Source organism: Triturus cristatus, chromosome 6, assembly GCF_964204655.1.
Source record: "Triturus cristatus chromosome 6, aTriCri1.1, whole genome shotgun sequence".
Classification (NCBI taxonomy): Eukaryota; Metazoa; Chordata; class Amphibia; order Caudata; family Salamandridae; genus Triturus; species Triturus cristatus.
The window spans coordinates 1610107215-1610129807 of NC_140589.1; positions in this window are offsets into that span (position 1 = coordinate 1610107215).

Consider the following 22593-nt stretch of genomic DNA (forward strand, 5'->3'; position numbering starts at 1 on the left):
AGTGTGATTCAGTACAGTCTGGGTGGAAGGTACACATTCCAAATGATCTGATGCAAAGTTTCAGGATGGGAGATGGCATACAGGCTTGCTTTTTAGCTTATGAGGCAGCACTCCACATGAATGAGATCCCTAGTGCCCAGTGGGAGGGTGGTCTGTGGACACACTTTGAGACAGAGGGGAGGGACACTATGACAACACAATAAAACTACTCAACCCTGACCTACACTATCATGAAGGATGCCTTATGCACCAGGTATGGGCTCACCCCAGAGCAGTATAGATAGAAGATTAGGTCTTTTAAGAACAGTGATTCTCATAATTGGTTAGAATGTGTTAATTCTTTTTGAAGAGCACTGGATGGTTGAATGAAGGGCAGAAAGGTAACTGACTATCAGGCGGTTGTATAATCTGATTGCTTGGGAGCACTTATATAGTCTTTGTTTGCCAGAGTTGCACCAGCATCTAATTGACAGCAAGGTGACTGACCACAGGAAGCTTGCTCTGGAGGCGTACTGCTGGATGAGTATCAGGGCCCACCACGGATAAGTAGGAGACTCAGCCAAGGGGGGGGGCAGGCACCCCAGCAGAAGAGTGGGGGGGACAAGGGTAAACAGAAGGAGTTCTCTAAAGGTCCTCAAAATAGTTCCCAAGTTCCCAGGGTAGAGGTTCCCATCCCCAAAGTGGTAAGAAACCTTGGATGTTTATAGGGCAGCCTGCAGAGAAGGGCCCCGTGAGTATTTTGCATGTGGTCAGGAGGATCATCTGATGAGGGACCCCAAGTAGGGTGACCAACTGTCTGTAAATGTAACAGACAGTCCTTAATTTGGACCTCACGTCCGTTGTCCCTGAGGATATTTTTTACGGGTGCCTTTTGTCCATAATTGTGGGCCTTTCAGGGAGCAGAGCTGCCTCACAATCATCCTGGGAGCACAAGAGCAGCCCCAGCCTCCCATTGTCTTTTTGTATACGGCTGATTGCCACATACAGAATGACAATGGGCCAGTCTGGGCTGTTAAAGCCTGTGGTGGCCCTCCTCCTGCCACGGTCTACAGCAGGGTATTCTGTTAGATGGAAGTAATGTACAAAAACAAATGTATAAAAAGCCCATGCTGCTATGTGCCAGGTCATGAAATGAAACTGGCGAAGGAAGTTAAAAAGAAGACGTTATAGGTCTTACACAGTCTAATCATTTCAAAGCTGAAGCATTTTTAATATAATATACAATGAAGCCTTAGTTGCTGCTTTTTTATTTATTTTATGCAACTAACATCCATTGACAAAGCCAATAGTCATGGCTTGTTGTAGTTCTAATGTTACTGGATGTAATGAGAGAAACAGCAAAATACCAGTGGGTCGGCACATTATGCTCAGCACATATTTTCAGCTTAGGTGTTTTAAGCCACACCCATAATTACTTCAGACACGGTCCTTGGAGAGACCCACTTGAAGCCCTGGAAACAACACCATGTCACAGTCACCTCACGTCCTGGCACTGTGCATCATGCATGACTCATGACATCCAGGTTTTTAGATTGCATCTGTGGAGGGGCATAGTGAACCCTCCCCACCACACCACACCCCTTGCTTTAGGAACTACATCGAGGGTGAAGTTCTTTAAGGGCCTCTTCTCTCTGCAACTCAGTAGACAAAGGCTTAGCTCATAATTAATGTGTAAAGGTGTGTTAGTGAATAAGTGAAGGAATGGGTAAATGGCTGAATGGATTAGTGAAAGATGAATGGATGAGTGAAAAGGTGAATGGATGGATAATGAGAGAACGGATGGATGCGTGAGTGGAAGGATGGATGATGATAAATAGATGGATGGATGGGTGGTAGGTTAGATGATGGGTAAAAGGGTGGATGAATCAGTAAAAGTGTGGATGGATGGATTAGTGAAAGGGTGGATGATGGGTGAGTGAATGGCTGGATGGATGAGAGCAACGATGGCTGGATTGATGAATTGATAAGTGAAATGGTGAATGGATGGATGGATGAGTGAAAGGGTGGATATAAGGATGGACGAGTGAGTGAAAGGGAGGGTAGATGGACAAAAGGACGGATAGATGAGTTGAAGGGGTGGGTGGATGAGAGAAAGGATAGATCGATGAGTGAAAGGATGGGTGAATGATATGGTCAAGGGATGGATTCATGAATGGCTGAGTAAATGGATGAGTGGGTAGATGGGTGAAGGGCGGATAGAAGGATGAGTTGTGAAGTGAAAAGGGAATGGAGAGAGAAAAGCAGGATGGATAGATGGATGGATGGATGGATGGATGGATGGATGGATGGATGGATGGATGGATGGATGGATGGATGGATGGAAGCATGGATGAATGATTGGCAGAATGGATGGGCGAATGGGTGCATGGATGAGTCAAAAGAAGAATGTAAAGATGGATGAGTGTTAGAATGCATACATGAGTGAAAGAAAGTGTAGAAAGCTGGAAGAAAGGATGGATAGATGTCTGGATGATTGAAAGGTTGAATGGGTGAACGAATGAGTGACTAAGTGGATGGATGAGTAAGTGAAAGGATGGCTGGATGGGTGAAAGGGTGAATGGTTGGATGGATGAGTGAATGGATGGATGGATGGAAGAGTGGATAGATGAGTGAGCGAAAGGGAGAGTAGATGGACAAAAGGGTGGATAGATGAGTGAAAGTGTAGATGGATGAGAAAAAAGAAGGATGGATGGATGAGTGACAGGATGGATGAGTGATAGGGTTAATGGATGGATTTATGAGTGGATGAGTAAATAGATGAGTGGGTAGATGGTTGAAGGGTGGATGGAAGGATTGGTGGATAAGTGAAAGGGGAATGGAGAGAGAAAGGGAAGATTAATGGATGGATGAAGGAGTGAAACCATGGATGTATGATTAGCAGAATGTATGGGCAAATGGGTACCTGGAAGAGTGAGAAGAAGAATGTAAAGATGGATGAGTGAAAGATTGCATACATGAGTGAAATGGGGGGTGGCGAGCTGGAAAAAAGGATGGAGGTATGGATGAGTGAGTGAAAAATTGAATGGATGGATGGATGAGTGACTGGGTGGATGGATGAGTGAGCGAAAGGATGACTGGATAGCTGAAAGGGTAAATGGTTGGATAGATGAGGGAATGGCTGGATGGGTGGAAGAGTGGATGGATGAGTGAAAGTATGGCTTGGGTGAAAGGGTAAATGGTGGAAGGATGCATGAATAGATGGATGGGTGGAAGAGTGGATGGATGAATAAAAAGGATAGATTGGGTGAAAAGGTGGATGGATGATGGATGGATGAGTGATGGGGTGGATTTAGGGATGGATGAGTGAACAGATGGATGGAAGGATAGATGATGGATAGGTTTGCAAATTATTGAAAAGATTTGTATATTGATGGGCACAGAGATGGAAGGACAGAAGAAAAGGTGAAAGACTGAATGATGGATGAAAGAGTACATAGATGACAGAATGTTAATTTGAAATGGTGGATATCAGGGGTTTGATAGAAGGATGAATTGCTAAATGCTTTTTCAATAGAGCTCTTCTGGGGAGGGTTGTGATGACTTACTTTGCTTTGTTGGTGCCATAAGAGCTTTAGTTCAAAGAGGGAGGTATTTAAATGTTCTGGCTATTCCCTTGCCTATTTGTTACTATCCTGTATTTGCTGTGTGCTTATGTGTGGGATCTATACATCATGCATGTGACATTTTGAGTGACAACCAACCGCTACTTGAATATTACACTAGTAATTGTAAATTTGTCATGTTTTGTTTTAGGTGTAAGGTTTTAGGGTGAGCCTCATAGTGGCATGAGTTGTCCTTGCGATGTGTATTGTTTTTGTATCAATGGCAAGGCATAAAAAATAAGCTATGTATTAGTGTATCGACTGTGCCTTCTTTAAGAAAGCTGCAGGGAAAAGTACCTTTGTGACTTCCCTCAGCTAGTGCAAATCTCTGCAAAGCCCCCATAAGCAAAGTCAGATTCCATATATTAAGTTCCACATGTTGAAACACCCATAATGCGTTCCCTATACTGTGTTCAGCACAGTTCACCTATGCGTGCAGCATTACATTTCACAATGACACTCAGATATGAGATGCTAGTAACAAAGTCTATCCGAGCAGATCTTCCTGACCACTTCTCTCACCAAACATGCCTGCTCAGGACCATGAGTTGTAAACAAAATATCAGACTGGACAACCCAGTGCAGTAACCATATAAATAGATAATTATCATATGAAATACCACAAAAAGACCTGCACAGTTGCTCAAAGCTGCTCGCATACTGAAAATATGTGATGTGCTCAATTGTCTAAATCTAATATAAACCTATTTTGACTTGTCCTTAAGTGGCTGTCCATTTACTTACTTTTATACTATTGCGCAACTTCCTCTGATGTGTCTGTAAAACTCGCCTTTTCCCCCGAAGTTTTGTCCTGAATTATGACCCTTTGTCCTGAACTTTTACACTTACCGTCCTGAATTTGCATCCATGCCAGTTGGTCACCCTAACCCCAAGTGTCCCAAGTATACACCAGCACCCACTGGTACGCATGTGGGTTGGTCAGTATAGCACATGGGGAAGAGTTGGTCCCAGGGAAAGGGTAGGAGCCAGAGGAGATGACCCATGTCTCACTAGGGGTCAGTAAGATGGTCCAGAGGACCCTTATGCCTTAAAATACTAAGAAATACATGCAGTGGGTGATCATCAATGGATGGAGAATGGAAGCTCAGAGAGACACAGGAGCCAGTGTAACATCTATCAGGTGTCAATTGGTGTCTGGAGAGCAGGTGGTCCCCAATGTACTTCACCCTGTAGGTGTAGCAGACAACTCTGAGTGCCTGTGTAAGGTGGTGTAGGTTCCTTTTGAATGGGGGTAGACTCGGGTACCTTAAGAGAAGCTATGAGTCTAACCATGCCTGCCTGTTGATTATCTGCTTGGCAATAACCTAGAGAGTTCCCTTTGGGAGAAGGTGGAACGCCGGTCTCATCTGGAGATGTTGGGTCTGCCTGAGTATGCACCTGTGGCACCTCAGTCAATAGTAGCCAGTTGGGGTGATCAAGAGGACCTGGAGCCTGAAAGAGTGGCCCAGGTGCCTGCCAGAAAGAGGAAGGGCAGAGGTCGTGGGAGACATGCTCCTGAAGTTCCCACAGTCCGGGAGGAGGCTGATATTGAGAGGGAATGCCCCAGAACCAACAGGGGAGCAAGTGGCTGAACTGGGAGACTTACCTGAGTTGACCCATTGGCAGCAGGAAGGGGTTTCCACCAGGGAGGAATTCTGCATGAAGCAGATCTAATGCCACATTCTTATTGGTTTGCATCAACAAGCTGCAAACCAGGCAGCTGGTGATGAGTCTGGATCACAATGGATCTACTGAGAGAAAAGCCTCCGGTATAGTGAGTCTAAGGTTAATGAGACTGGGTTAGCCCATGTGCTGGTGGTGCCCCAGTGTTTCAGAGTCTTCCTACTGAGTTTGGCTCATGAAGTGCCTTTGGCAGTGAGGTTCTGTAGCGATCCGAACCCGTGAATTCGGTACCATAGTACTGACACGATTTTGGTACCAATGAACCGCAAATGATCCATTGTATACGTGACAGTGTTTTCGCTGCGCAACTAGCACGAATTCACTGGAAACTAGGGCATTCTCTCTAAAAAGTCACGGCATCCATTTTAGTTACGGCATCCATCTTGTTTCTTGCCCTCACATAGTCAATGAACGGACGATGACCCCGGCAGAGTCACCTTGTTAAGGACACGTAAGCTCGAGCCCGAGAAAGGCTGACGCTGCATGACTAGGCAGAATCAAGCTGCCTCCCTTGCCTGAGGCCAGTCCTGCTATACTGGTTCTCGTGTCCGTTGTCCTGATTGAAAGGCCGAAGACGATTGCCCTGCCCGTTTATGATCCATAAACACCTCTTATCCTACATTTCAATCCTTTGCACCTGGCACTGCTCCTTTCCTTCTGGGCTTTTACAATGGGGAGGTTACGATTTTTATGATGGGGAGGATCGGGCGAAGAATGAAAAACTGTCGAGAGGACCTGATTGAATACCGAAAACCCACAACTAATCATTGTTTGATATTTATTTATTTGTTTGGGATACCGGGTTGGGCATGAGAAATATTTGTTGCCCCGAGACATTTTTCTTGTATTTAAGAAGCGACCCACTTAATGCAATTTGAACAGTCTCGTAGATTCTGCCTCTGTGTGGTTCCTATGATTTCTGTGTCCCTGCAGTAAATAAACCTTGATCTTTGACGCCGCCATCGAGAAGCCTGTGTCTCTGTTATTTGTGCACCGAGACAGGAGGAACTCAGGGGTCTTCGGGTGTTGTTTCCCTGACACCTCTGGACTCTTAAAAGTCCAGAACCTCAAATTGGCGCCCAACGTTGGGCGACGTCATCCGGTACCGGTCCAAAGCCTGAAAAGTTCGAGAAGTTTCGTGTGAAGATTCCGGAGGGAGGTACCCCGCTTCATCGATCCCTGCATGTCGTAAAAGTGGCCTGACGATCTCTTCCACGAGGGTTCCCGTTCCCAGACGGCTACAGAGGACCGCTGCCTTGACTGTCGCCCTGTCTTGGACCCGAGGTGTAGACCTTAGTACGGCGAGACGTAGACGGGTTCTCCTTGGTGACGTCTTCCACATTTCAGTTAAGTATTAAGTGGGCTACGCTCAGTTTGGTTGTTATACGTTTGTTTTGGATTTGTAGATTATCATTGGTTGCTCTTGTTAGGATAATCTTTGCATTTGGTATTGGTTCATTTTGGTAGGCCTAAGTTCTCTGCGCATTTTGGTTGGAATTTGTCTTTGTAGTCATGACTAAGGGTAAAAATTGTTTCTTGTCCTTATTACGTTGCAACGGGGATTCCCGGTTGGAGGATTCGTGTTCGGTTCCTCCGATTGGAACTCCTACATATGAGCTCTATTGTAAACATGGTGTGGGTCCTATTACGTATAATGAAGTATGGGTCCGTTATACCAAAAAAGATGGTGTCCTTAGTTGGCCACCGCATGGTAGCTTCGAAACGGAAATACTAGACAATCTAGAAATGAAGTTGTTCAAGAAAAAAGCCCGGCCGGCAATGTTTGATTCTTTTTGCGTATGGCGCAAAGAAGCCAAACAGAGAGAAATTAGGACAATGAAGAAAGAACAGAAAGAGAAAGGGTTGACCTTAATGGAGTCTGCTAGGCAGCTGCATGTCAACGAGACCGAAAAAGCAATGGAGATAGAGAATAGAAAACATAATTTGGCGATTGATAAATGCTACCCTGTCTTGCCATCTTGTCCTGCTAAGCCGATAGAGGACCCTGAAAAGGATCCTCTGTTGTCTTATCTGTTGAGTTCACCTCCACCGTATGCACAGGGTATTACAGCACCACAGTTACTACCTGTTGTACAGCCAGCTGCTGGTCATCATGGAATAGGTGCTCCACTTCCTTTGAATCCAGTTCCTGTCTTTCCCGTGATCAATGATCCTACGGCACCCCCTCTCCCTGGGTCGCCCATTCCGCCTTTGCCTATCGTTTCGCAAACTGCTTTACCTACTACTCCTACCCTTACTACTTCATCTGCTTCAGCTGCCCTGTCCCCAAGCCCTGTCATTCTGACTCCGCTTTCCGTTCGTCGGAAGATAACCGACTCTGTAACTAATATCTTAACTCCTCTCTACAGGTCTTTAATTGGGACCCCCGTTTCTGACTCTATACAGAGACGTAGCCAGCTTCCTGGTCCCGAGGAACGAGACACGTTAGATTCGACAGCTCTTAGGTGGATGTCGAAAGCTGCGAAGTATGATGCACGAAGAGTGTTAGACACATTTATGCAATGGAATGAACCGACTCAACGTTATGTTTTTGACGTGATGTGTTCCCTTGTGCGTGAAGAATGGGAAGATGATGACCTAGATACAGTCCCCTCTGATTTAATAAATATTTAGCAGAAATTCGCCGCAGGAATGGTGATAGGTTCAGAAGTAGGGAGAGCGATAGAATTGATTTTAGCTTATCGGGATGAGTCCCCTCTTAGGGCAACAAGAGACCCTGATGGTACACCGATAACTAGGAAAAGACGAGGTCAGTATCCAATGAGGGAAGTTCCGCCCATATGGCGCGAAGCAGTCGCTGCTGATGGGGCTAATAATATTGTAGCTGCTCCAGCACAATTCCAGAGAGTGTGGATACACATCCCTTGGAAGCGAGCTGAAGTACTAGCAGTAAAACAAGCATTACCAGATCCTCGTAAGAATCCTGCTGGTTATTACAAAGAATTAACGCAGACAGTCCAAGCATGCATCATGAATTTGGCAGACATTGAAATGTTATTTGGTAATGTAGTACCACAGCCTATATGGGCTAAGATTCGGCAAGAGAACCACCCAGTCGCCTTAGGAGGTGATTGGCCAGCTATCGTAGCGGCAGACGCACAGCAGGTTGCCGGAGCTAAACCCGAACCTCTAATTGCTGACTTACCTGGCAGAATAATTAATCTGATGAAAACGCTGATGCCAGCGTTGCGAGTAAATTGGGATAAACTATCAGCATGTAAGCAAAAGAAGGACGAAAGCGTCTCTGACTTCTTCACTAGATTTGAAGAGACTTTCGTAGACCACAGTGGGCAAGATATGAGTACCGAGGGAGGTCAGAGGTTGTTTGTTGACAAGTTCGTGTTTAATTTATTACCTGAGCTTAGTAACAAGTTAAAGGATTCAGAAAGTGCATGGGCGGTGTCGACGACAGCACAGATACTTGCAACTGCACAGTATTACGAGAATAGAGAGAAAGAAGAGAAGGAAAAATCAGAAAAGAAAACGAAAGATTTAAAAACCAAAGTCCTTTTGCAACAGGCATATCCACCTCGTTCAAATCAGTCAGATTCACAGCAGCGACCCCAGTTTCAACAGCAGCCACAATTCCAGCAAGGGACGACACAAAGATTTAATTATAATTTTCCCCGGCAACAGTTAGCATGGAATCAGTGTGCCTATTGTAAAAAAGAGGGTCATTATAAGAATGAGTGTCCAGTACTACACCCACAAACTAGTGGTATCCCAGCTCAGAGAGGTAATGTTGGGTTTATGCAAGCTCCTAGAGGTAGAGGGCGTGGTATGATGACACCACAGGCTGATCACCAATCAAATTATTTCGATCAGCGAAATGCACAATCTGCGCAAACAGGTAGATCTCCACAGTACCATGTTGAAGATTACTACGATCATAATGAAGAGATTCATAGAAGCGAGCAATAGGACAGCCGCAGGCAGAGAGAGGGAGTAGTATCAGTTCCAGTTGATCAGAGTGGACCTTATGTCGCACTAGCTACCTCAGGCGTGGTCGAACCGTTTCTGTTAGATACTGGTGCGGCAAAAAGTTCAATCATGCATGCGAAACTCCCTGGCGCACCTTTGTCCCGCTTAACGAACACTTCAGTAGGTTTCTCAGGCGCCCCTGTTCACAATCCTGTGTCCAATCCTTTATCTATCTCTGTTGGGCCATGCGAGCTAGAAGCACCCCTTATCCTAACTACTGGTTGTAATGAGAATCTCCTTGGTTTAGACCTGTTGAAAACGCCTGCATGCGACACTGTACTGTTCCCCTTCGGGAGTACAGCTCACATTAGGCAAAAGAGTCATCTCTCCGATGTACATGTCGATGGACAAGCTCCCACCGGAGCTACGTTCTCTCCCTGATACTCTTTGGGCGACTGGTCCAAACGAGGTAGGCCTCTTGGAAATTCCCCCTTATGTGGTAAGTCTGAAAGCTAATGTTAAATTTCCACGAATCCCACAGTATCGGATTTCGAATGAGGGTGAACGAGCACTCTTGCTGATTGTGAAAGACTTGATACAGAAAGATGTGATTGAGGAAACTAGAGGAAACGTCTGCAATAGTCCTGTCCTGCCGATTTTGAAACGCACTGACCCTTCCAAACCTCCAATCTGCAGATTTGTGATTGACCTCAGAGAGGTTAACAAAATTGTGATTCCACAGTTTCCAGTGGTACCAGATATCACTGCATTACTGACGTTGATTCCTGCATCGGCATCATGGTTTACGGTGATCGATTTGAAGAATGCCTTTTTCAGCATTCCCATAGCAGAAGAAAGTAGAGACATTTTTGGTTTCTCCTTAGGAGGACGCAGTTTCAGATTCAAACGCGCTCCACAAGGTTATTGCGAAAGCCCTTCAATTTATAGCCAAGCATTAAAAAGTCAATTAGATGCTCTTGTACTTCCTCATGGTGTTGCTCTGATCCAATACGTTGTGGAAATGTGGATTTTCCTGATCAGTTATGTCCCCTATCTTGGACCCCAACGGATCTATATGCATGTTACAAGTACATGTATGTTCCCTCCAGTTCCAGTTTCTAAGACGCAAACATATGTGTGTCTACCGTCGACATGTTCTCTGTCAGATCCGCCATCGATGGGCTGGATATTCGATTCCTAGGTATGAAAGGCCACCGACTTTATATGGCTAAGTTATCACATTTTTACAGTTCAGGCAAGTAGGCCTGATTCTGTCCTCAAAGCCTTTCCCTGCTCTCTGTCTCTGACAGCTTCAGCTTGAGCTTGCATCTGTATCCATGAACTTTGTCCTACTCCCTGTGCAGCTAACGGTGCCTGCCTCGGCCAGTTTTCGCCTGTCTGCCAAGAAGTTGTATTTCACCTTCGAATTATCTATTTTACTCTCCAGCCGATGCATTCCTGTCTAGTGATTTAGGTAAACATTTCCTTTAGCTCACAAGCAAAGGACTCAGCCTTTCCGTCCTCCTGCAAGTGATTCATAGCCCTATTGCCATGGAAAGTTTTCTGCCCCTCGCATCTCATATAGACACTTAGACGCTTGTACACGCACACAGTCAGTATAGAATAGATTCTGTCCGAGAGTCCTTCCTTGTGGATAACATAGTTCTTTAAACATAGGATGTTAGATATGATTTGGGATTAGGTTGACTTGACCCCCCAGACTTCTCGTCTCCACATGTAGAGTTAAATGTCAAGTCCCCTCCACCCCCTAGTTGCACGTCAAACACACGTCATACTGCTGCGCGCGCATCTATGCCAAGTATTATCTTATAGATCCACCTATGTCCGATAATCCTATCCAATCATGTTTCTTTTATTCCTTATTACGCCTCGTTTCAATTACGTACCTGTTATGTCATTTTTTCTTATCAAATGTTACGCCTTCTACATTCGTTTCATTGTAATGCACTTATTATAAAAATGCATGTCTGTCAACAAAATATTGTACTTCACTTCCTGAACCCTCGTGGTGACGGAACCTGAAGGCCGCGACTCGAGTCGGCCATTTTGAATGGAATAAAGCCCATTAGAAAACCTCTTATACCACGGATTCTGCCTCTTGTTATTTTGAGCTATTTTACTTTATTTTAAGATTCCGTATGAAATTCAGTCCGGTAATATTTATTTTATTTACCACATAGTGGCGCCCGAACAGGGACACTTTCTCATCTCACGCGCCGGCGGTGCGTTGCAGGCCCGGTCTCCTGCCACAGCTGGACGGACCATAAACGCGTACCAGCAGGATTTCCTGTAAGCTCCCTCCGGTCAAGCGGGGGCGACTGAGGCTGCGATCAACCCAGACGAGGCGGTGAGAAGTGCGAAGTATCCCGACCAGAGCCTAGCTGAGAGAGCAAGATCCGAGGTATACAGAGGCCCACCAGGTTTTCCGAAATCCCGATGTGCAGAGGGTCCGATGTCCGCAGTCGTCGAGTCCTGTCCATTCTCTGAGGCCTTCCGTTTCAAGGAGCTACTCGGTGAGTACCATCGCCGGGGAGGCGTGTTGACGTGCACATAGGTTGTGCCGGTCAAGACGGATTTGGGTACACAAATCCGGTCTGCACTGTTTAGCAGTGTATATGTACTGTTTAGCAGTATATCAAGTATTCCGAAGTATTCAGTTATTGTCAAGAATTCAGCGTGGTGATTAGTTAAGCAGACTGTCATTATTGTCGACTATTATTAAATGTTTAATGTTTAATGTTTAAAGTATTCAGAAAATGTCTTGCATATTGTGGTATGAATGACTGTTCATTGTTCACTGTTCATTATTGTGTTTTTTTCGTATTAAGTAAGTTCAAGAAGTAAGTATCAGATCAGTTGTCAATATGCCGCTCTTCTCGAAGTTAAGACAGATTACTACCAGAAAAGGGGTGCTTGAAGAAGCAGTTCCTATTCCTCTTAGAGACACTCCAGGACATTTCATGTACCATAAGCATGGCATAGATGCCATATTGTTTCTTGATCTATGGGTAGATTATACCAAGGGATTACCGGAAAGTCAAAGGTGGCCCGCAGCGGGAACCTGGGATGCAGAGTGCATCATGAAAGTGGAGGAAGAGTTATGGAAAAGAAAGGTCAGACAGTCACAGAAAGACGCTGTCGAGTTATGGCGTAAAGAATCTCATAGACGAACAGAAAAAGCACGTAGACAAGAAGAGAGGAGTAAAGAAAGTTCAAATAAAGTTCAAGAAAATCTATTAATTGAGGAAGGTATCCGAGTGAAATCAGAACAAGTAAATAGACAAAGTAATGCTCTTATGAATGGTATGTATCCCCTTCTAGCCGAAGGACTACCTAAGGCTGCTCCAGAGATGCCAAAAGACTTGCCACCCCCATTATTTCCAATTAAGGTACGTCCAAAAGGGCATCCCAGAACCGCAGAAGATGTTTTTCTTTCCTCATATCTAGACGATGCAGCCCCCGAGTATGCTAACGCCACACCACATAGACCGTCTGGCGGAGGGGTTCCACGTCAGGATCAGGTATCTGTACCCGTGCAACAGCAAGTCCCGACGCAAGCTTCGGCAAGCACATCTGTTTCCGCATCTGTCTCCGCAGTCGACTCTACAGGGGTATCAACACCCATAGTTGCTGTGTCACGTTCAACGAACCCATTCACACCCGACGCCCCAGATGGGGCCACGGGAGGTGCTAGCAGTACTTTTACACCACCTAGAATAAATAAACTTGTTTTTCAAGAGTCAGCACATTCACGTACACCTAAGTTCGTAAGTGAACGTACGCTTAAGGAACTCCTTGTAAATTGTAGATATGACCCGGTGGTTGGTAAAGAGGATGAAATGGTTCTGGCATCATTACGTATCAGGCGAGCCGCAGAGTATTTAGCGAGGTTACCAGGGATGATTACGCATCTGGATAACATATATCATTTTGTTCAAACAGGACGAGATCCAGGATGTATTAACAGAGCTATGGAATTCCAGAAAGTAGAGATACAGGGGGAACTGTTACGTTTCCTCATAAACTGTGTGATCAGAAATCAAGATCGTCCGGGGGTAGACCCGAATGCAATGCTTACTCTTACAAGATGGAGTCAGAATATATCAGAAGGGAGACACGATAAGCAAAATTGTATAATAGCCATGTGCCGAAAAATCCGTAAAGAAATAGAACGTATTCATGAAGAGAGATTGGGAACAGACGAATTTGAGCAAGATGAAGTGTCCGAATCAGGGAATTCCGCAAGACAGTCAGAGACCATAGCCTATGTAGGCAGAGGAAGATCCTGTGAAAATACTAGATGTTTTTCTGATCCCATATACTCTGTATGCCCAAATGATAACAGAACGTATCCGACGCCTGTAATAAATCTGAAGTCTCCTGAACATTTGTTTCAAGCCACAGATAAAATACTACGAGAACGAAGGGGTTACCACCTCCTCGATTCCATGGATGAGCAAGAATTAGCCAGATCAGCTGTTCACTGGATCGTTAGTCCTGAAAAATACGGTGATGAGACCGTAGCACACACGTTTCTCAATCTCAGTACAGAAGAACAACGTTTAGCTGGAATCTATATGATTCAGCAACTCCTCATATTATATAAGAGCCAACATGCTGACCCTGGTCCTTTACCTGATATATTAACGGAACTACTCACAAACAGATGGAGAGGTTCTAGTAACAAGCTAATTAAAGAGATATTAGTGTCACGTAAACAGTATGTCCTTTTTGTAAGTCCGGATTCTCTCTCGCTGCCCCACAGAGAAAGAACGCCGTACTATATGGATAGACAAAATCCGTTACGAGAAGTGCACCCAATAAAAGGCGAAGACAATGAGTTTCACCGAGTATTTGTTTACACACCCATATCAAAAATGGAATTATTAGAAATGAAGAAAGTGGTACCCAGCCATGATAAAGACCCAGCGGGTTTCCACCGAGAAATTAAAGACATGTTACTAATGGGAGAGTACACCTTTCCTGATATTATGACGATATTAAAGGTGCTTTTGCCTGCTGGCATTTATGAAAAACTGAAAGAAAAAGAGTGGGAAGTGGGAGACCAAAAGATAGACTGGACAGCATTGGCAGAGGAAGAAAGGGGCCGAACTGCAGGTTCAGGGCTCGGGGATAAAGTTAAACTGTTACCAGGTTTACTAGTACAGGTACTGCCACGTTTATTAACTACAAAAAAGGAAGATTGGGGTGCAATCACAGCCTGCAAACAAAAGCAAGATGAAGACACAAGCGATTATTATGCTCGATTTGAAAAATGTTTTGGTATAAATAGTGGTATAAAAGCAAGTAGTGATTCATATCCACATTTATTTGTGACAAAATTAGTGGAAAATGCATTACCTCCAGTAAAGAATAGAATATTGAAATTCGAGAGTACCTGGCAAAGTAACACTCCGTCGCAAATGCTACAAATGTTACAGTATCATCACAATAGAATTAGGGATGAACAAGAACACGAGCATAGACGCATGAAGGATACAAAAATGAAAATGCTAGTTTCTCAGACAGTACCAGCAGATGGTCACAAAAAGGGTGTGACACACTCTGGTGATTCTGCTGTTCCTGTAAAGGGAACCTGCAATTATTGTAAACAACTAGGCCATTATGTACACGATTGTCCAGTCCTGAAACGTAATATAGCTACAGGTATTGCAAAGGAGAGACCACGATTAGTTAGACAAGATCAGAATGAACAAGGAGCTATGCAGCATGGACAGTCCATGCCAGTTCAGCAACAGCCCATGCCAGCCTCACAGCAACCCATACAGTTTGTGCCAGCTGCACCACCGTTGCCTGCTACTGCCACACAAACTACAACACGACAAATGTATCAGACTGCACAGTATGAATACCCTGAATATCAGCGCTACGCATGAACCAGCCTAGAGAGGGAAGTTGACTTACCGCTTATCGAGATTCCTGTAGATCAAGAAGGACCTTATGTACATAGTGAATTATTAGGTCAAGATAGAAAATTCTTACTCGATACAGGGGCAAGTCGAACAACTATAAAACGAAGTGAAGTTCCAGGGGCACCCCTCTCAGGCTCTCAAAATGTTTCCCTTGGTTTTTCGGGAAAACCTATTGTTAATGAAGTATCACAGCCTCTACCACTTACGATAGGACCTTTGACACGAACTACAGATTTATTGCTTACTAAATCATGCCCAGAAAATCTGTTAGGAATTAAAACTCTGAAAGCACTAGGAGCCATAATATGTTGTTCTCCGGAAGGAGTAAGGTTGTTTTTGCGTGATTTTAAAGGTCACTATGTGTCTAGAGACATGGATCCCCGACTACAGACTTTACCAGTACATCTATGGGCACAAGGCCCTACGGATGTTGGCTGCATGAACATTACACCCTATCGAGTCACACTGAAAGCAGGAGTGGTACTACCACGTATGCGACAATACAAGTTACCGCATGATGCTGTAGTGGCTTTGCTGAAAATCATTGATGAACTGATTGCCCAGGGAGTAGTTGTAGAAACAGACTCCAATGTATGTAATTCACCGATAATTCCGATTCTTAAACGAACTGATCCTACTGCCCCACCAGTGTACCGATTGGTTATTGATTTGCGTGAACTAAACAAGTGCATTGTACCACAATTTCCCGTGGTCCCTGATATATCATCATTATTGACAGCAATTGATTCCGAAGCAACATTCTTTACTGTAATTGATCTCAAGAATGCCTTTTTCAGCGTCCCAATAGATCCGGAAAGCCAATACTTGTTCGGATTCAGTTTAAATGGGCGCAGTTTTAAATTCTCACGCGCTCCCCAAGGATTCACAGAAAGCCCCAGCATCTACAGTCAAGCACTGAAACGAGAACTCGACAGTATCCACATGCCAGTCAATACTGCACTGCTTCAATATGTCGATGACCTGCTGATCACCGCGAGAAGCGAGCCAGAATGTGAAAAAGCTTCTCTGACAGTTTTACATTTCCTAGCCGACAAGGGGCACAAGGTGTCCCCTTCTAAGCTGCAATTCTGTGTTCAGCGAGTTATTTATCTTGGTCACTCGCTGTCCAAGGAGGGAAGGCAGCTTACACCAGATCGCATCCAGTTAATTGCTAACATGTCAATACCCAAGTCACAAAAGGAGGTGCGGGCTTTCATAGGCCTCACTTCATATTGTAGGCAGTGGATCCCTCAGTACGCATTTCTAGCAAAACCACTCATTCAGTTAACCACACAGGAGGCAGCCACATCGATTGTTCTCCCTTGGACTCAGGAACATACACAAGCTTTTGAAAGCCTAAAGGAAGCTTTATGTCAAGCACCTGTTTTAGCAACACCATGTTATAGCAAACATTTTACACTCTTTGTTACAGAACGCGAAGGTACTGCCTTGTCAGTACTCACTCAGGATCAAGCAGGATCACGCAAGCCATGTGCTTATTTTTCCAGTACATTAGATCCCGTAGCTCAGGCTTTGCCTGCATGCCTGAAATCAGTGGCAGCGACAGCTTTAGCAATAAGACAAAGCGATGCCATAGTATTAGGACACCCATTGACAGTACAAGTACCACATGCAGTAGAGGTTCTTGTGAACCGAACACAAACACAACACTTGACCATAGCAAGACTTACCGGTTATGAACTGACATTGTTTCAACCACACATAGAGATCCGACGGTGTAATACATTGAATCCTGCTACACTATTACCTGTAATTGGAACAGACCCACTAGCTCATGATTGTGTTGAAATCATTGAAATAAAGACGAAACCTAGACAAGACTTGACAGACGTTCCATTGTTAGATCCAGACCTGACGTTGTATGTAGACGGATCGTGCATGAGAACAAATACAGGAGATTTAGTGGCCGCGTATGCAGTCACAACAGACACTGACGTTATTGAGACACATTGTATAGATACTCTGTCAGCCCAAGCAGCGGAACTTATTGCTCTAACGCAAGCCTGTATTCAAGCCACAAATAAGAAAGTTAATGTATACACTGACTCACGTTATGCATTCGGAGTTGTACACGACTTCGGCGTGCTGTGGCGAGAGAGAGGTTATTTAACCTCCCATGGTGCCCACATTCAGCACGGACCCCTCATTCATGCCTTGTTAGACGCAATACATCTACCCACTGCTATATCGATTATGAAATGTAAAGCACATACGAAGGTTACTGATACCATTTCTCAAGGCAATGACTTAGCTGACAGAACAGCTAAACAGACTGCTCAGAATCGCACATTAGACATGACAAAGCCAATAGTTCAGACACCAACACAGTGTATGACAATCAAGGATCCCGCACTTGACGTAATTGACATACAGACACATGCCACAGCAGAAGAAATAAAGAAGTGGACTGAACTAGGAGGGATCCAGACAGATCAAGGATGGATGACGAAGGAGAAATCTGTATGGTTTCTCCCTGATTCCATGGTTCAAGCCATTATAGCTACAGTTCACAGTCCAGCACATTTAGGAGAGAAGGCTATGCTAGACAGCATTCAGCACATTTGGTTCAACAAACATTTACGAGCAGCAGCTAAACAAAAGGTTCGTACCTGTATGATATGTTGTCAGTTTAATCCAGGAAAGAGTGTTCCCGTAGAGCAGGGTGGATTTCAGCCTCCTGACCATCCTTTTGAAGTCCTCCAGATGGATTATATTCAGATGGAACGTTGTCGAGGATTCAAATATGTTCTCGTAGTTGTCTGCGCTCTCTCCCGTTGGACAGAGGCGTATCCCGTATCAGATTACACTGCCCCGACTACTGCCAAACAGCTAGTTCGAGAATTCTTCCCACGGTACGGTTTACCCCGTGTTGTATATTCAGATAACGGTCAGCCTTTCTCATCCGAATTAATGAAACATGTCTCACTCTTGTTGGGATACCAGTGGAAATTCCACTGTGTCCGACACCCCGAGGCAGCAGGTCTCGTGGAACGACATAATCAACTTTTAAAAATCAGACTGTCTAAAATATGTCAGGAAAAAGGTGTGGACTGGATAGTAGCCTTACCAGTTGCGCTATTTTACATGAGAATGGTAGCACACTCTCGAACAGGGCTATCCCCGTATGAGGTGATCTTTGGTAGGCCACCGAATATGTGGGGGACGCCTATACCCCGTAAAATAACTGATGTTGACTGTAATATGCTGACAGATTACCTGGCTTCCTTGATGTCTGCACTACAATCTTGTCGTTCACAGGTAATCGCAGCTTTTCCCGACAACACCGAGGTGAAACCTCATGATGTAATTCCTGGCGATTATGTCCTCGTCAGGAATTTTGATCGGAAAACCCAACTGGAGCCAAGGTGGAGACTTCCTAAGTTGGTCCTGCTGACGACCAGAACAGCTGTGAAGATCGAAGGAAGGAAAGGCTGGGTGCATACCAGCCATATCAAAAAATTTCATGGACTTCCTCCTGACACAAACAGTATTCCCCGTGTGTCTTCCCCCATTGACTCAAAGCTACCTTTGGCTGAGGCCAGTAGCACCGAACTCTATAAACAGAAACTCAGGTCCAGATCTAAACTGTCGGACGATTTGATTGTTTAAGTCCTCTCCAAGGTGAAGCGGTTGAATCTGTCCCGACATGTATCCCTTAGGTCTGAATCATGTAAAGTCCAGAATCATAATGAAACGACATGCTTATTGTAAATCACTGCGTAGCCACTGTGTTGTGACTTTATTAATTTTGTTTTCCTTGAGTTTTTTTATAGTTACTGCAAGTATATTGTTGCATATGTATTATCCTGTTTCTAAACGTGCTCTCAATATAACTGATGAACATTCTTTTAGTGACCTACCCCCACATGAGTTGTCCTATAGACTTGCGCTGCGCAATAACACATTCATTAGTATGTTACATCATTCCCATCAGACTAGTAATGCCACCAATTGTTGGGTGTGTGGCCGGCTCCCTCCCTATCAGAATAACAAAGGAGTTCTGCCTTTCTTTCCACATCCATTTACACACAATGGCTCCTGTGGAGCATGGTTTAGTTTATTAAATTCCATAGACCCAGACACAGCAGTTTATCAACAACATTGGATATGGGGAAATCTGAATCTAGTTTTATTAAAAATCTGTCACCCTAATAAGGAGGGTCACCCCAGTAGAACAGGAACTGATTTAGAAAATGAAGTGTATAAATTAGGTAATTTTACGCCTAATCTTATGATTTTGAATGTCAAATCCGAAGTTGAATTAATTCTGCCCACTATGTCAGTATTTCCAGTTAAGGGTGAATTATGTGTGAGAAAAGTTGGTTCCATACATATGGGCCATAGCCAATGCGTTACTACAGTAGAATATAGTGATCAAGGTAAATCTTCATTTAGAGCTTCTCGCCATTCTTACTTTATATGTGGTCAGACGGCATATATGCGTCTGCCTCTAGATTGGGATGGTACCTGTTACATAGCATTCCTTTTTGCCACCTGTTTTCTTAGCTCCCCCTGATTATTATCGAAATGTTCATTTAGTACACAATAGAGAGCGGAGAGATCTCCCAGTTGTCGATTATACTGAGACGGCATGGGACAAGTATGTAGATTTCAATAAAGGTATCTTTCCCTATATAGGTACAATATCAAATAGTAAGCTGATACGCAGACTCACCAAGACTCTTGAAGCTGTAGTAAACGAGACTATAGCCGCCCTAGGCAATCTGACAGAGGAACAATCAGTGATGAGAATTGTTGTTCTCCAGAATCGTCTTGTCCTTGACGTCATCCTGGCCGATAGGGGCGGGGCTTGCAGGGTCATCGGATCCAGCTGCTGCATATTCATACCAGAAAATTCGCCATCTGTATATAAAGCTATAACACGCCTTCATAAGATTGTAAGCCAGATACACGAAAATCCAGGCACTTGGACGTGGTCCGGGTGGTTTTGGAGTGTGATATCAGCCTGGGGATGGAGAGTTCTATCCTTCCTAGGTATTGGCCTTCTTATGCTCTTCAGTTGTTGTTTATGCCTACAATGTGGACCAGCGATTTGTGGTCTGTGTGCCACATCATGCATTCCATATCACAGTTCTCGTTCAAAATACCGGAAGAAGAAGGAAGAAGAAATGATGCTCCATGAGCAAATCGATGGAATGATGAAGATTGATATCTCTTGAAGGGCAAGTAGGGGACAAGGAGGGAATGTGGAAATGTGGATTTTCCTGATCAGTTATGTCCCCTATCTTGGACCCCAACGGATCTATATGAATGTTACAAGTACATGTATGTTCCCTCCAGTTCCAGTTTCTAAGACGCAAACATATGTGTGTCTACCGTCGACATGTTCTCTGTCAGATCCGCCATCGATGGGCTGGATATTCGATTCCTAGGTATGAAAGGCCACCGACTTTATATGGCTAAGTTATCACATTTTTACAGTTCAGGCAAGTAGGCCTGATTCTGTCCTCAAAGCCTTTCCCTGCTCTCTGTCTCTGACAGCTTCAGCTTGAGCTTGCATCTGTATCCATGAACTTTGTCCTACTCCCTGTGCAGCTAACGGTGCCTGCCTCGGCCAGTTTTCGCCTGTCTGCCAAGAAGTTGTATTTCACCTTCGAATTATCTATTTTACTCTCCAGCCGATGCATTCCTGTCTAGTGATTTAGGTAAACATTTCCTTTAGCTCACAAGCAAAGGACTCAGCCTTTCCGTCCTCCTGCAAGTGATTCATAGCCCTATTGCCATGGAAAGTTTTCTGCCCCTCGCATCTCATATAGACACTTAGACGCTTGTACACGCACACAGTCAGTATAGAATAGATTCTGTCCGAGAGTCCTTCCTTGTGGATAACATAGTTCTTTAAACATAGGATGTTAGATATGATTTGGGATTAGGTTGACTTGACCCCCCAGACTTCTCGTCTCCACATGTAGAGTTAAATGTCAAGTCCCCTCCACCCCCTAGTTGCACGTCAAACACACGTCATACTGCTGCGCGCGCATCTATGCCAAGTATTATCTTATAGATCCACCTATGTCCGATAATCCTATCCAATCATGTTTCTTTTATTCCTTATTACGCCTCGTTTCAATTACGTACCTGTTATGTCATTTTTTCTTATCAAATGTTACGCCTTCTACATTCGTTTCATTGTAATGCACTTATTATAAAAATGCATGTCTGTCAACAAAATATTGTACTTCACTTCCTGAACCCTCGTGGTGACGGAACCTGAAGGCCGCGACTCGAGTCGGCCATTTTGAATGGAATAAAGCCCATTAGAAAACCTCTTATACCACGGATTCTGCCTCTTGTTATTTTGAGCTATTTTACTTTATTTTAAGATTCCGTATGAAATTCAGTCCGGTAATATTTATTTTATTTACCACGATCTTTTGCTAGCCGCTGACGACAAGGAAACTTGCAAAGCAGCTACTATTTCTTTATTACGTCATTTGTCCGACTTACATCACAAGGTGTCACCTTCTAAACTACAATATTGTTGCCAAGAAGTGACCTACTTAGGTCATCTTTTGTCAAAGGAGGGAAGAAGGTTGACCCCAGAGAGAATCAAAGCAATTTCGCAGATGACTGTACCAAGCACACAGAGAGAAGTGCGTGCGTTTTTGGGTATTACGTCATACTGTAGGCAATGGATCCCAAATTTTTCTCTCATGGCGAAACCATTGGTAGCTCTGACTGGAAAAGGTGTTCCGATCCCTTTGCCATGGTCTGATGAATGTCAACAGAGTTTCTGTGACTTACGTGATGCGCTGTGTTCAGCTCCTGTGTTGGGTACTCCTGACTACAGTAAGCCGTTTACACTATATGTCCATGAAAGAGAAGGTTGTGCATTGAGCGTATTAACGCAACAATTTGGCGACAAACAGCGGCCTTGTGCATATTTTTCATCCACGTTAGATCCGGTAGCCAGAGCATTGCCAAGTTGTTTGAGAGCCACAGCAGCAGCCGCAGTGTCTATTCGACAGTCTGCCGGATTAGTCATGAACAACATGCTAGTAGTCATGGTTCCACATGCTGTGGATACACTCATGAATCGAACGAAAACTCAGCACCTCACCAGTGCTAGATTATCAGGCTACGAGCTGACACTTTTGGCAAGTCACATTCAGATTAAGCGATGCAACATATTGAATCCAGCAACGCTGTTGCCGACTGCTCAGAAGTCGAGTGATTCAGAGCCCCATGATTGTTGTTTCAGAACTGAAGAAGAGACAAAAGGTAGAATTGATTTAAAGGATACTCCGTTATCAGACCCAGACGGCACGTTATATGTCGATGGGTCCTGCTTTAAACTCCAGAATGGTGACGTGACGGCCGCGTATGCAGTTACGACTTTGAGTACGATTGTTGAGGCTGCAAGAGTGAGT